Source organism: Dipodomys merriami, unplaced genomic scaffold (assembly GCF_024711535.1).
Source record: "Dipodomys merriami isolate MVZ:Mamm:240054 unplaced genomic scaffold, mDipMer1.0.p SCAF_187, whole genome shotgun sequence".
NCBI lineage: Eukaryota > Metazoa > Chordata > Mammalia > Rodentia > Heteromyidae > Dipodomys > Dipodomys merriami.
The window spans coordinates 1,726,581-1,740,174 of NW_027203237.1; the positions used below are offsets into that span (position 1 = coordinate 1,726,581).

General features: G+C 43.5%; 1 pseudogene; it reads right to left on the bottom strand.

The window, feature by feature from the left end:
* Positions 1-9,032: 9,032 nt before the first annotated feature.
* LOC138830253 (CCA tRNA nucleotidyltransferase 1, mitochondrial pseudogene) lies at positions 9,033-12,715 on the bottom strand (annotated as a pseudogene).
* Positions 12,716-13,594: the final 879 nt, after the last annotated feature.

The following is a 13,594-nucleotide window of genomic DNA, read 5'->3' on the forward strand; positions in this document are numbered from 1 at the left end:
CTATCATCACATGTTGTTAACAAGTATTTAAAATGTAGGCAGTATAGAGGTATCCTGGGGGAAGCCCTTAAAGGGATCTGGGAGGGCTGGGGTTGTGGGGGAGAGAACAATTCAGACATCCTCACTGGGTATCAGAAAGCCATGATGATTTCAGCTCAGTTCTGCTTCACTCCAGAGACAAACCCCAGGGAAAAGCTAGAGTATAACATGGCAGCAGGAGAGAAGAGGAAGAGCAGCAGCTGGGAAGCAGAAGACCAGGAATGGATCATGCTGACAGCCTAACAGGATAAGAAACATTGGGAATAACATGAAAAGGATTGTGAAAATGGAACTGGCTGGAAGAAAAGATGGGGTTCTCTGGAGGGATTTCTAAACTGTGAAAGAATGGAAAACAGAGCTGTGAAGGAAGAAAAGGGAAGGCATGCAGTTCTGCTGTTGCAGATTGCTCATCTTTTGGACCTAGAACCAGGGTTGATTGTTTATGGTAATGTGAGACGCAGAGAAGTCTAGAACCCACTTAAATTCTCTAAGGAATCACAGTTAGTGTGAGGGAGGCCAGGAGAGTTGACTTATAAAAACTGTGCACCTATCCAGCAAGAGCTGGATCCAGTAGGATGGGGGAGGATCTGCTGTCATGGTGACTCCACCCACTCTACCTGAATCACAGGATTCTGGCCACACCCCTGACTTCATGTTTTTCTGACCAATGGGATACAAGAATTGAGACCACGCCCACATTCCATGCTGCCTAGTAGCACTGGGATCCCCTCTATTGGCTCACAACACTAAAGTAGTTGAAAGAGGTAGAGGTGGTGAGTGAGTGTTGAGGAGGTGATTTTGAAGAAATAGTTGAAGGTAGACAGGGTTACTAGTGATACAACAGAGTTGATTTTAAACAGCCAGGGAATGTGCCCCCCCAACCTTTGCAGTTCCAGTGCTGGTATGTCTGAGAAAAAAAAAAGAGAAAAAGTAGCTGAAGGAAGGAAACTACTGCAAGAACATCAGCAGAGGAATGGTCCTGCTAGACCTGGAGAAAACAAGAAGAAAAAAATGAAAGAGGGAGTTAACCCCAAGAAAAACACCGCTGGGGACTGTCCTTTAATCAAGGGTGCGGCCCAAGACCACGCCTAGCCTGAGCCTCGCCAACCCCTGGGCACTGTCACAGCTGCCAGGGTCCAGAGTGTCACAGGTCCCAATAACACTAAGGACCTGTAGAGACACACCTGGTGCTTGCCCTGGACTCTAGCACAATACAAAAGCGGCAGCTCTGCATTGAGATCGAACAACTGAAGCAGGAAATGAAAGAGCTGCAGGATCAACAGGGAAAAGACAAGGAGAAGATGGCCTGTGTGCATGAAGACCTAAAAGCAGAACTGGAGCAGCACAAGCTATCAATACAGATGCTGATTAGCGAAAAATCAGACTTACAATCTGCCCTGGCACACAAGCAGCAAGAGGCCAATGAAAGAGCACTGGAGCAGGAGGGTCTTACCAGCTGTCTGCAGGCTGCATAGCAGCGCTTAACAGAACTAGAAACAACATTTTCTGCAGTCAACACCACTCAGAATGAAACTGAGAACAACAACATAGAGCTCATGAAAGCCCTGAATTGTGTGAAGCTGCAGTTCCAGGAAAAGACCAGAAGTATTGAAGACCTGGAGGATGAGAACACGGAGCTGCAGGAGAGGCTGGAAGTGCTCCTGACACAGAAGGCCGACATGAAAATGCAAATCCACAAGTTCCAAGAGGAACTAGTGGAGCGGGCAGAGTTGGAAAGCCAACTCAACAACATGAAGGAGTTGGTGGCAAGATTAAAGGAGGAGAGACACACTTTTGTGGAGGACCTGAGGCTGGAGAGCTTCAAAGGGAAGGAGAAAGTACAGTAGCTGCTAGATCATGTGAGCCAGCTGAGAGAGGACAAAGAGCAAGGGGTGAGGCAGGTGTTGGAGTTGGAGAGCAAGCTGGTGGAGCTGAGAGAGCAGCTGTCAGAGCTGTGGCCCCCACAGCCACCTGCAGGGCTACAGTAGACCACACCATGCAGTTGCAGAAGGACCTCAAGTTCCTGGAGGAGCAACTTCACCTACAGGTGGAGGAGAACCAGAGCCTCAGTCTCCAGAGCCTGGAGCAGCAGCAGCGGCTGTGGATACTGGAAAAGAAAGCTGAGGATTGGGCACAGCATGCCGAGGACCTGCGCAAGATCCTGGAGACGATGGAGAAGGAACAGGAGACCTTGAAACACACGCTGGTGCACAACTGCCAGCTGAAAGAAGAGCGGGCCCTGCTTCAGGATGCCTTGCAGAGGATGAGCGCTGAGAAGGGGGAGCTCGCCAGCATCCTGCACACAGAGCAGCAGGAGAAGACAACCCTGCAGGCAAAGCTGGATGAGCTGGAGGAGGAATTCAAACAAGGAAAAGACATGGCTGAGTTCAAGCACCAAGCAGCTGAGGATCTGCAGGAGCTGCATGACATGTACCTGGCCCAGGTGCAGGAGCTGAGCGCCTCCTGCAAACAGCACAGGGCCACTAACCAGCTGCTGATGTCAGAGAAGGAGGCCCTGCAGCAGCACCTGCTGAAGCAGGGCCATCTGATGGACCAGCTGAAGCAGGAGCAGGTGCAGAACAAGTTGCTGGCACAGGTGGAAAGGGAGAAGTTACAGGACACTCTGAAGTGCCTGGAAGCAACAAGACAGGAGAATGCGCAGCTGCGGGCCCAGCTGAGTGCTCTGGCTTTCCCAGGGAAGATAAAGGCTTGAGCCAAGAAGATGACAAGGGTGAGGAGGCGACGCAACATGATGTGATTGTCCCAGAGGATGTAGACAACCCACAGAGCATGTGGGATTTTTACATGGACACACTGTCCATCGCAGAAGGCAGGAAGGCGAGGATGAGCTGGCAGCTGCAGGAGCAGCAGGCCCGCTGCAGGTGCCTGAGTCAGCTGGCAGCCCAGTGCCAGAGAAAGCTGGAGAGCCAGGCTACCTTCCCCCAGCGCTGCATCCACAGGCTCTTCGGCAAGAAGAAGCAGGACACACAGGCGCCCAAGAATCAGCTGCACATCTGCTTCCCTGAAGACTTGGCTGGAAGGGGCACACACAGAATCATGTGGACGACCTCCAACATCGCTGCAGCCAGCGGACCCAACACCTGACCACCATGGAAGAGACCATCGTGCTGTACAAAGAACAGCTAGAAGTCCTGGAGAAGCTGTGTCAAGAGAAAGACCAGTGTGTGAGCCAGCTGTCCCAGGAGAAGAGGAGGAAGAGGAAGGAGCTGAAGGAGCTGTTGCTGCACCTTACAGGGGAGAGCACAGAGTGCCAGGAAATGATGCTGGCAGGCGCCCAGGCTGTGCTGCTGATGCCCACTCAGACCTCTCAGTCCCCCTGAAGACGGAGGTCAGGGAGGAGCAGCAAGTCTATGAAGATGTGCATCTTCAAGAAAACTTGAAGCCTGTCCCTGGAGAGGCTGGAGCGCCTGGGCCCCTGAAGAGCCCCACTGCAGAGCCTCCTGTACCGCTGCTGCCTGCCATCCAGCCCCAGCAAGAGCCTACAGATGGGGGCGAAGAGTCCTGCCTCCCTGTCTTCTATAAGCCAAAAGCAGATGATGCATTTGATATCATCACCATCTAAAGACCTGGCAGCCACTGCCTAGACAAGTCGACTCCTGTCCTCTTGCAGGACATGGCAGTTGGGTGGCATTTTCTCGATTCTTGTAACTATGGGGGAGGAGAAGGGTAACAGTAACAGAGCAGCCAATCCTGAGAGATGGCCAATCTTAAGGAAAGTATATTGGTTGCTAGTGAAGTGTCCCAGGTGATGTTTTTTACAATGACTAAATTCGTTCCATGAATGAAAAAGATGGGACGTGATGGCATAGTTTTCACTTAGCATATTGTCTTAGTGATACTTTATAAGTCACATCTCTATTAACGTTCTGGTGTTTGTGATACATTCTTATGCTGATTTATGGCATACATTTCATAATTCTTTAATATTTTTGAGGAGAAAATTTGTGTTTTTCCCCCTCAACTGAGTTATTTCATCATTTAACCTTGTATGTTGGTGCATTCATGCATTTTAAATATTGTGCACCGGTAACAAATTCTTTTTTTAAATTTTAATCGACATAATGCTAGTACAGTGAGCTGAAAAAAAATAGTACAAACTGTTAAAAGGAAAATGTTGATATACCTGACAACTTGGAAAAAAATATTGATATCAGGATAAATGGAGGATTCCTGTAGTAGAAAAAATACAAGAATGTGCTGAAGTATAATGCAGAATAATAACAGACAATTGTAGAATGTGTATAATTAGAATGCCAAATATCTCAATTTTTCACTTATGAATTGTTCAAGTCGCATATTCAGTGAATCAAATACAGTATTAAAATTAATTTACTCTCTTTCTGTGTCTGTGCCTGTGTGCTGGTCTGTAGGCTCAATCTTGTGTGCTGTTCCTAGTCGAATTTTGCATCCCTTGTGGCTTTTTAGTAGATAGAGGTAAGCGTGTCACTGGCTTTCCTATCAGGTCTGGCTTCTATTGCAGTCTTCAGATCTTAGCCTCCTGAGTAGCTATGCCTACTATTGAGAGCCCGTGGTACCTATCTCTGGCTGTCTGTCTGTGTTTCTGTGTATGTGTCTAAGTCTGTGTCTCTGTCTCTGTCTGTCTGTGTCTGTCTCTATCTCTCTCTCTCTCTGGTGTATGTTCTCGGGCTACAAATCATGGCCTGGGTGCTTTCCTAAAGGCTAACCCTCTTCCACTTGACCACTGCCACACTTCAGTACTTAATTGACAAGAAAAGTCTTGAGGACTTATCTAGGCTGACTTTGAGCTGCAATTTTCAGATCTTATCTCTTGAGTAGCTAAGATTAGCCTTGTGAGCCCACAGTGCCCAATGTGCTATTTTTTAAATTACCACTCAAACCTAGTAGAAGAATAAAATTTAAAATGTATCCTCTTGTTTGGGACACTGCTGGCAGTAACTTCTGGGGTAATGTCACAGCATCAATGATATGTTAAAGATGAGTACACCCTTCCCACGTTGAAACCAGTGTCATCTCGGGTCCTCACAAGAAATAGAGATGTGACACATATTGCCTGAGTGCAATTTAGTTGTCTATGTCATTGCCATAATTATTCTTTCATGCATAAGTCTTTTTCTCTTTCCACAAGGAAGTGGAGTACATTCTCTCTTTGAGTTAATTTTGAGACTTCTCATGACCAGAAGAAACTGATGAAAGTGATGCTGCTCAGTTTTGACTGCAGCTTAAAATGAGTATTATCTTCCTGTTGGCTCTTGCCTATTAATGAACAGGGTATAAAGGAACTGACTAGAGATTACTGGAAGGAAGAAGATGATGTGGAGGTGCTTTTAAATGCCCTACATTCGATGAGCTTTGTAGGATCTTGCAGCCTAACTGAACAACCTAACAATGTTCCCAGCAAATCATTGACTGAATTGCAGACCCAATAAGAAGTTGTGAAGTTATGGTTGTCGCAGGACACTAAGCTTTGCAGTGACTGGTCACAAAACAATAGATCAAATATGCATTTTATATGCAAGAAAACTTGTTTTAGGCCCTGGAGTGGCATTATAAACAAGAATGATCCCTGCCCTCCATGAGCTGAGTGTGTCAAGGGAGTGAACGCACAGGATTACTCAATAACATCAGCATTCAAACTGGAGAACAGGGACAGGTGATTTTTCTTAATGTTGGTACTGAATTTGAACTGAGAACATCATCCTTTATAGGGAAGAATTCTCCTGGTGGTCCCTGCTTCTAGCACTTTATGACACTGATCATGTTTTTCAATCATTTATTTATTTATTTATTTTGGTGCCTGTCCTGGGTTTAGACGCTATCCCTAAGCTTTTTTTGTTCAAGGCCAGCACTCTACCACTTCAGCTATAGCTTCACTTTTGGTTTTTTGGAGCTAATAGTCTCATAGGCTTTCTTGCCTGCCCTAGCTTCACTTGGTGATCTTCAGATCTCTGACTCTTGATTAGCTGTGATTACAAGCCTGAGCCATTGGCACAGATCTGAGCCACTGGCTGACACTGATCATCTTGACTCTTGCTACCTGAGTAGGCTGACATCAGAACTATGTTCCTCCTCCTCTATGATATCTGTTGTCCCTGGGATGACAGGTGGGCATCACTGTGCTTGGTTTCTTCAGTCCAGATAGAGTCTCCTGCCCTTTTTCACCTGGGTTGACCTGTACTCATTGTGCTCCCATTGCATAGCTTTGTATAGCTGAAATAGCAAGTGATTCCCACAGCATAAGCTGCTGTTGTTGTAAGTCTTCACCTAGGTTGTTTATGAACCATCATGTTAAAACGATATTTGAAGCAGGTTTGGACCTCCCTTGGGTGGGCTTTACTATTCTGTGGTTGTTGATGCGCCTCAGCTAGGATTGCCTACTGCTCAGACTAGGATCTCAGGCTCAGGCCTGCTGGGGAAACACTGGCTGTGGCTTCAAACTTGTTTTCTCATTGACTGCTTCTATACATGACTGCTGTCAGCCCTCTGCTGATGATGAGAGCAAGAAGCAGCCAGTCCAACAGGAATCCTCCTGGCTCTCCTTAAAGACATCTACACAGTGCTAACTGTGCTTTTTAATTTGACCATGAAGAGAAGAAAGATATTGCAGTATGGAGAATTTACCTAGGCACTGGTACCTTAGAAAACGTTTTTGTCTCCCAGGGTAGACTAACTGACTTCTCCTCAAAGTAGGATATATAGATCTATGGGAGCTTTAGCCTCCACGTGTTTTTCCTAGGATAGAACTTACTGTGAGTCATTCTGTGTGCATCAGGGTTTCCTTGGGTATTTTTCTTTGCCGTGGTTCCAGTGTCCAGCCTAAGGTCGCATCCTGGCGCAATATCAATTTCCCTTTAGTTGGTCATTTGCACTGTGTGGCCTTTTTGCCTGGATACTGTCTCTGAACTAGGCCCCTCCTTTACCTTTCCCTGAATAGTGAATGGTTGATAGGCTATAGAGTCTCACGTGCTAAATTATGAGTATTGCAGCTAGAAAGCCAGCCATTGAAAGTTTGGAATTGTACAATTTGTGGAGCTCTAAAAACATTGTCCTTGGCGCTGTGGGCACCATTGAATATAAAAGACTTGAGCCAATGACACTAGCATTGATTTATGCTGACTTTTTGCCACTTCTCCTTCCCAGTGTTCCCAAACCAAGGAGGCCTGTTGCACAATATGTGGATCTCTGAAGTGGAAAGTTTTGCCGTATACAAGAGAGTTTGTTTATAAGGCCACCACTGGAGGCAAGGGAAATGAAGTGTTGGGGGCCTTTGCATTCATCGTCCAACTTTCTGGCTCCCCATTAGAGCAAGTTCCGTAAGTGGCAAGATTAGGATCCTCTCAGAGTCCAGTTTTTAACTTCCCATTTCCAAGGTTCCCTCCTCAGGCCCAAGTGCAGGGATGGTAGCTGCAATAGATTTGAGCTACTTCCAGATTCCCGAGGAGAAAACACAAAACTGCAAGACAACCATACATCAGAAGCAGTGTCTGCTGAAGTGTAATTGGGTGTAAATTGTTCAATTCTGTTTTCTGAAACTGATAAAAAAAAAGGAATAACTGAAAGATAGTAAAGCAAAGCAGCTTTTTTTTCTGCCTTTCCATTACTAGGGTGTCATCAGTAACTCAGCAACTCATTAAAATCAAACTAAAAAGAATACAGTAACTTTAGAATATAAATAGAGTTAGTACTTAAGACAAAATCACATACGGGCAAAATTGTACTTCAGCTTCCTCTAGTGCCTATAAATTCAGTCGCATACCACTTAGCAAGGCTTGGTTTGGTCATCAGTGGACTACATACATGAATGCGAGCACAAAAGAGGATTTGGTAGCTGAAGAATTGTGGGACAATGACATCAAATGCAGCATAATGTATGTGGTGATGCTTATTGAACATCCTATTTTTTGACTGCCTGTTTATTATTTTTTATTGTGAAGGTGATGTACAGGAGGTTACAGTTACATAAGTAAGGAAATGAGTACAATTCATGTCGAACATAATTCGTTTTCTCTGTCATTTTCTCTTGCTATCCCTTATAATCCCATTTCTCCCACTCTAGAGTTGTAAAGTTCACTTCCAACACAGTATCTTGTGAGTATCACTATTGCATTGGTTCACTCTTTGGACGTCTTATTTCTTTGTGTGTGTGTGTGTATAAGTTGTATTATTTTAATTAGTGAAAATAAATTATGCTTCCTTAAAAAAGCAGTATTATCACTATCTCATTAAAATCTGATATAAACCCACTCACCTTCCAAAACCAAAGGTAATATTTTACTAAAATAATACACCAAAGTCTTTACAAGTTAACTTCTCCAGGCTTCACACACATAAGAAATCCTTATGACAGACAAATAACAGCTCCATACCAAAACATAGATAGCTAGAACAAAGCCACTATGAATAAATGACACCCTGGAAATAACTGATAGGTGTTTTACATAGATTTGTCAACAATTATAGGTACAAGTTAATTTTGGAATTCAGGTAAAGAATGAAATTTATCAGTGTACAAAGTAACCTGTTTATTTCAATGCACATAATATTAAGCATCTTTTTTTTTTTGCTGTTTTACTTGAATCACACTCCAGCCTTTTGTTTATATTTTGCTTTTGAGACAGGGTTTCACTAACTGCCAACTAGCCTCAAACTAAGTTCCTTATTTCTCCACCTCATAAGTAGCTAGGATTACAAGAATATACCACCCAGAAAAATAGTTACATTTAAGATCAATCCTAGTTGTTCCCTATGTAAAACCATTTTTATTTGAAAAGTGTAGACAGTTCAGTCAGAACTTACTCCAAAAATATTCTAGGATTCTTTGATAAAATCAGATTGAGAGGTGGTAGACTCCATTTCAGTCAGTGCCTGAAATAGTTTCACAAAGCAAGAAGATTTTTCTTAATGGATTCTCTCTTAACTCTGCTGTAGCTTCTTAAATCTCATAGACAGGGAAAGATGACCAGTCTTACCCTTTTGAGAACCAGGTCTTCATTTTAGGTCTTCTTTATGTAACTTAGGAATTCCTCTTTTTCCATTTGGCAGCCACTTTTTTTCCCACTGTACTTGCAGTTGCTGTAACACAGCACCAATTTCCTTCCTGGAAGAAATGCCAACTTTTCTAATGTCAGGTCCGCTCAAAGGGTAGCGGGCAGGGACCACTTCTGCATCTGCGTGAGGAGACTGTGTTCACCCTGGTACTTCAGCAGCTCACATACTCTGGCATTTGCATCTGGCTCTCTGGAATCTACAATGAAGTTTTGATAGGGTTTCAATGGTTTTGAACGATCTGATGCTTTAACTAAGTCTTTCCTATTTTTAACTCTAAATAAGCCAATGTTTTTCCTCTTCTTGTGAAATCTTCAACTTCAAATCCCATTTTGTGACATCATCTTGTACTTTCCGCAGTGAGGCCAAGATGGTCCTTCGCTTTGCTGAGCAAGTATCAACATTTTCACTGACTTCACTATATTCTTATAAACTTGCAATTGTGGGTAAACCTTTATGAGGAGCCATATCAAGATCATAGATCAGGTGAAATAAGTCGTTTACACATTTACCAACAAGAATTTTTTTCAGTTCTACCCAAATGCACTCTCCTGATAGTCCAGCCAAGCCTTTTGCATTTTCTGCGATTGCTTCCAAAGTCTCAGCATCATGTTTACCAGGTTTGTACACAATTCTGCCATCAAACCTGAAGTAGCTTAAAATCCGAAGTTAATCTTCTTGTATTCTTTGATGTGTTTGTCATACAAACCATAACTTTCTTATTTTTTTAAAAACTTCATAGCCATTAAAGTAAACGAGTCAATAACCATCAAGGCCTAGAAACATGGAGTTTATAGTGATGTCTCTGTGTTCCGCATCCTTCTGCTGGACAGTTGTGAATTCTACCTAGGCATGTCTTCTGTCAGTTGTGACATCTATCCAGTGTGGTAATTTCAAAATTGCCTTCACGAAGCATAGCCATGATGGTTCCCTGCTTCTCTCCTTTGTTGGTCATCTGAATGCCACCTGACAGAAATATCTCCTTTATTTTGGTTGGGGTGGCCAAATCGACATCTTGAAGTTTCACCCCATTTGGCAGATCCCTCACCGCTCCTCTTGCTGTTCTCAGCTCTTGATTCTCTTCCCCTAATAATTCTGTCAGACTCTTCAATCCTCCCATTAAATGGGACTGGAATCCTGGAGATTGCCGCTTCAAGACAGAGCCTTCTCTAGCCTTCGTCCTGTCCTGCCTGCCCAGGACCTAGCAGCCTCTGCATCCGGAGAAGTGGCCACACACATCTGCCAGTTGGGCACGTGGGCACATCGACCACACTTCCCTGCGTGCCCACCACACTTCCATGCGCACCCTCCACACCTCCCTGCGCGCGTACCACACTTCCCTGCGTGCCCACCACCCTTCCCTGTGTGCCTACCACACTTCCCTGCGCACCCACCACACTTCCCTGCAGGTGGGGATGAGATGTGATTTTATTCATCAACTGCCAGATGCTCACTTCCTTGTCTAGAGGTGGCTCAACCCCAGCCAAGCAAGAGGGCCAGGCCTTGAGTTCAAGCCCCACTCGCATCAAACATCAAGTAAAAAGAAAAAAAGTACATTTTCCTATCACTCTCGAAGTGCAGACTTTGGGGTGCCTTGGAGGGAGGAGGAGGGGAACAGGACTCCAGAGAATAAACTAGATCTCCAAATCATTGCAGTCACCCCGCCTGGACCCAGAAGTCCTGCCCCCCCAAAGAGAGCTCACCGCACACAGGGGGCCCTGAGACAACCCTGGATCTGAGGATGCCACCCACCCATCTCAATGGGGGCAGGTGCTGGGGGAGTGGGAAGGCCCCCTCCCACCACGTGGATCAGGCAGATCTGACTCCCAATTGCTCAGAAACCCGTCCTGGGCCCAACCCGCATGGTGCCCAGTGGACCCCTGCTCCCCCCCTTTCCTCTGTGAGAAAAACCCTCGGGCCAAGTGCCAGGGGGCCTGCCAGGACCGGTCTCTTGCCCCGACCTCCTGGATCCCCCCCCCAAAGAGGCCGTGCATGGGGCACCAGGATGGGGGCCCACCGGCAAAGGCTTACCCCTGGACATCCTTGTCATTAGTCACTATTCACTAGTCACAGAAGAGTAGAGCTGGTACAGTCATATCCAGAACACTGCATCTGATAATAATTGTTACTCGCTTATGTTCCTAGGATAGTATATTCACTTACATTGGTGCTTAATAATTAATTATTATTGAGTAAGAAGAAAGTTTCACTCTTGCCTGTCTTTTGGATTAACATTTTTATTTAGTTTTAAATTGTGTACATCAGAGAAAATAGGCAATAATTACCTTTCTGAATCTGGCTTGTTTTGTTTAATAGAATCTTCAGTTCTACCCAGATATCTGCAAATGACATAATTCCTTTCTTTGTGAGCTAGTAATTTTGCATCGTGAATACGTGCCACACTTTCTATTTTTATTAGCATCAATTGGTTGCACACAGTGTTCTCATTTTGAGTTGCCAAGTACACATAGACGGTGCCTTGATTAGACTCATCCTTCCATCATCCTTCCTCATCTTCCTATACTCTTCCCAACATAGCCTCCACAAGCTTCATTTTCACCCAGCTGCAAAAAAAATATTTTGACTATATTCACCCTCCTTCATCCTCATTAACCCTCTTCATTCCCAAATAGTTCTCACACCCCAGACAGTATATGCTTCACTTTTCTAACATTCATTTTTGTTAAAGTACATATTAATTATTCAAAGGTGATTACCATTGCATTTCACAGTGTACATACTGTACTTTATGTGATTAATCCCTTTACTTACTCTTGTTTTTTTCCAGTGTTCTACCCTCTATTTATTCATAGCTTTCAGTGAGTTTGGTTTTATTATCTCACTAACAGGTGCAATTGTATTTTGGCACTGTTCACTTTCTAGCATTCTCTTTTCTCCTTCTCACTTTTAACATTTTCACAATTGCAACAGGATAATTTATACATGCACACACATACACACATATGTGTTAAGAAGTTAGTGTTTTTGTGGGATATTTTTTTGTCTTGGTACTGGGGCTTCAACTCAGAGCCTGGGTGCTGTGCCTGAGTTTTTTGCTCAGGAATAGTACTCTACCACCTTAACCACAACTTACTTCTAGCCTTTAGGTTGTTGATTATTGATAAGAGTCTTCTGGACTTTGTTGCTTAGGCTGGCTTTGAACCATGAGCCTCATATCTCAGTCACCTGAGTAACAGTAATTACAGGTGTGAGCTACTAGTGCCTTGCAAAAGACAAGATTTTTAAAAATTAAGCTTCTGAAAGAAATAGAAGGGAAGTTTATCTATTTAAACTCACTTTAGGATATTTTCACCTATTTTTCTCTGGATGATTTTTGTTCAATTAGGAACAGTGTTTGATTTATATCAATTCAGAAGGCCAATGATATCTTCTGATAGCTTATATATAAAGTAAGAATAGTAAAGGTAGTCTAATACATCTGAACATTTTGTGGATGATCAGTGTTCATTATAATGGGACTGAACTTTGCTTCGAACCACCTGATATAAACCAGGCCTTCCAAATGCTGCATTATCCCTTTTAATTTTTTTCAGTTGTTTACCTTTCTGTTTCCTTTTCTGGAATTGTCTATTGCAGTGGGCTGCCTCACTTTGCCAAGTCTAAACTCCATAGTGTTAGAAGAGATTATATCTGCCTTCTGTCCTTAAAGCACACAGGAAACAAAGTCCTTCTGAAAAGTGCCTTCCAAAATTGTTTATATTTTTGGTGAATTTTTTTCTTTCCCTTACTAGATAGGTTGAATGCCCCAGGTAACCCTCTGACTGGATTTCTAATATTTACCACTTGTGGGACTTCTTTGGAGATGCATTTCCAAAACCAGTATCAATGGATGTGTGGTACCCCAAATCTCCTGTGAAGTGATACTGTAAGAGGATCTTCAGGCTTTCTGGTTGTTGAAAGTCATTACTATTGATTGGCATGACTTCTATTTTCAGGTGGTATTGAGTTTTATGAATATGAATTTAACAACTTTTATACAACTTCAAGGGACCAGCCATTTTCCTTTGTAAAGTAGTCCAGAGCTTTCAGACAGTGATAAATCATCCAAAGGGATTAGCAGGTTTGAAAAGCAACATTTATTAGCTAACATGACTATTTGTTTTTCCACCCAGATTTCCTCTCCAAGAAAATTTATAGCCATGCCTCTCTGACTGAAATATCTCCCATAACAAAACTGGATCAAATATGCAGCCAATCCATTGCTTTTGCCTTCTTAATAACTAAATTGGATTGACTAGGTTGTTGATCTCATTGATTGTGTAGAAATCCTTTAAGTTGGCTGGAAAGAGAAAAATAAAAAGCAATTAGGTTAGCAATTGTCTGAGTTTGTGATCACAGGAAAACATGAGTTGTGTTCTTTGCAGACTAACTTTGCCTTTATTGATGGACCTAATTGGGAAAGCTATTTCTTCTTTTTTTATCCCTGAGAAAGGGGAATTGCATTACTGACAACAAAATACTTTTTTCTCTGAAAGGTTTTGTACTCTTT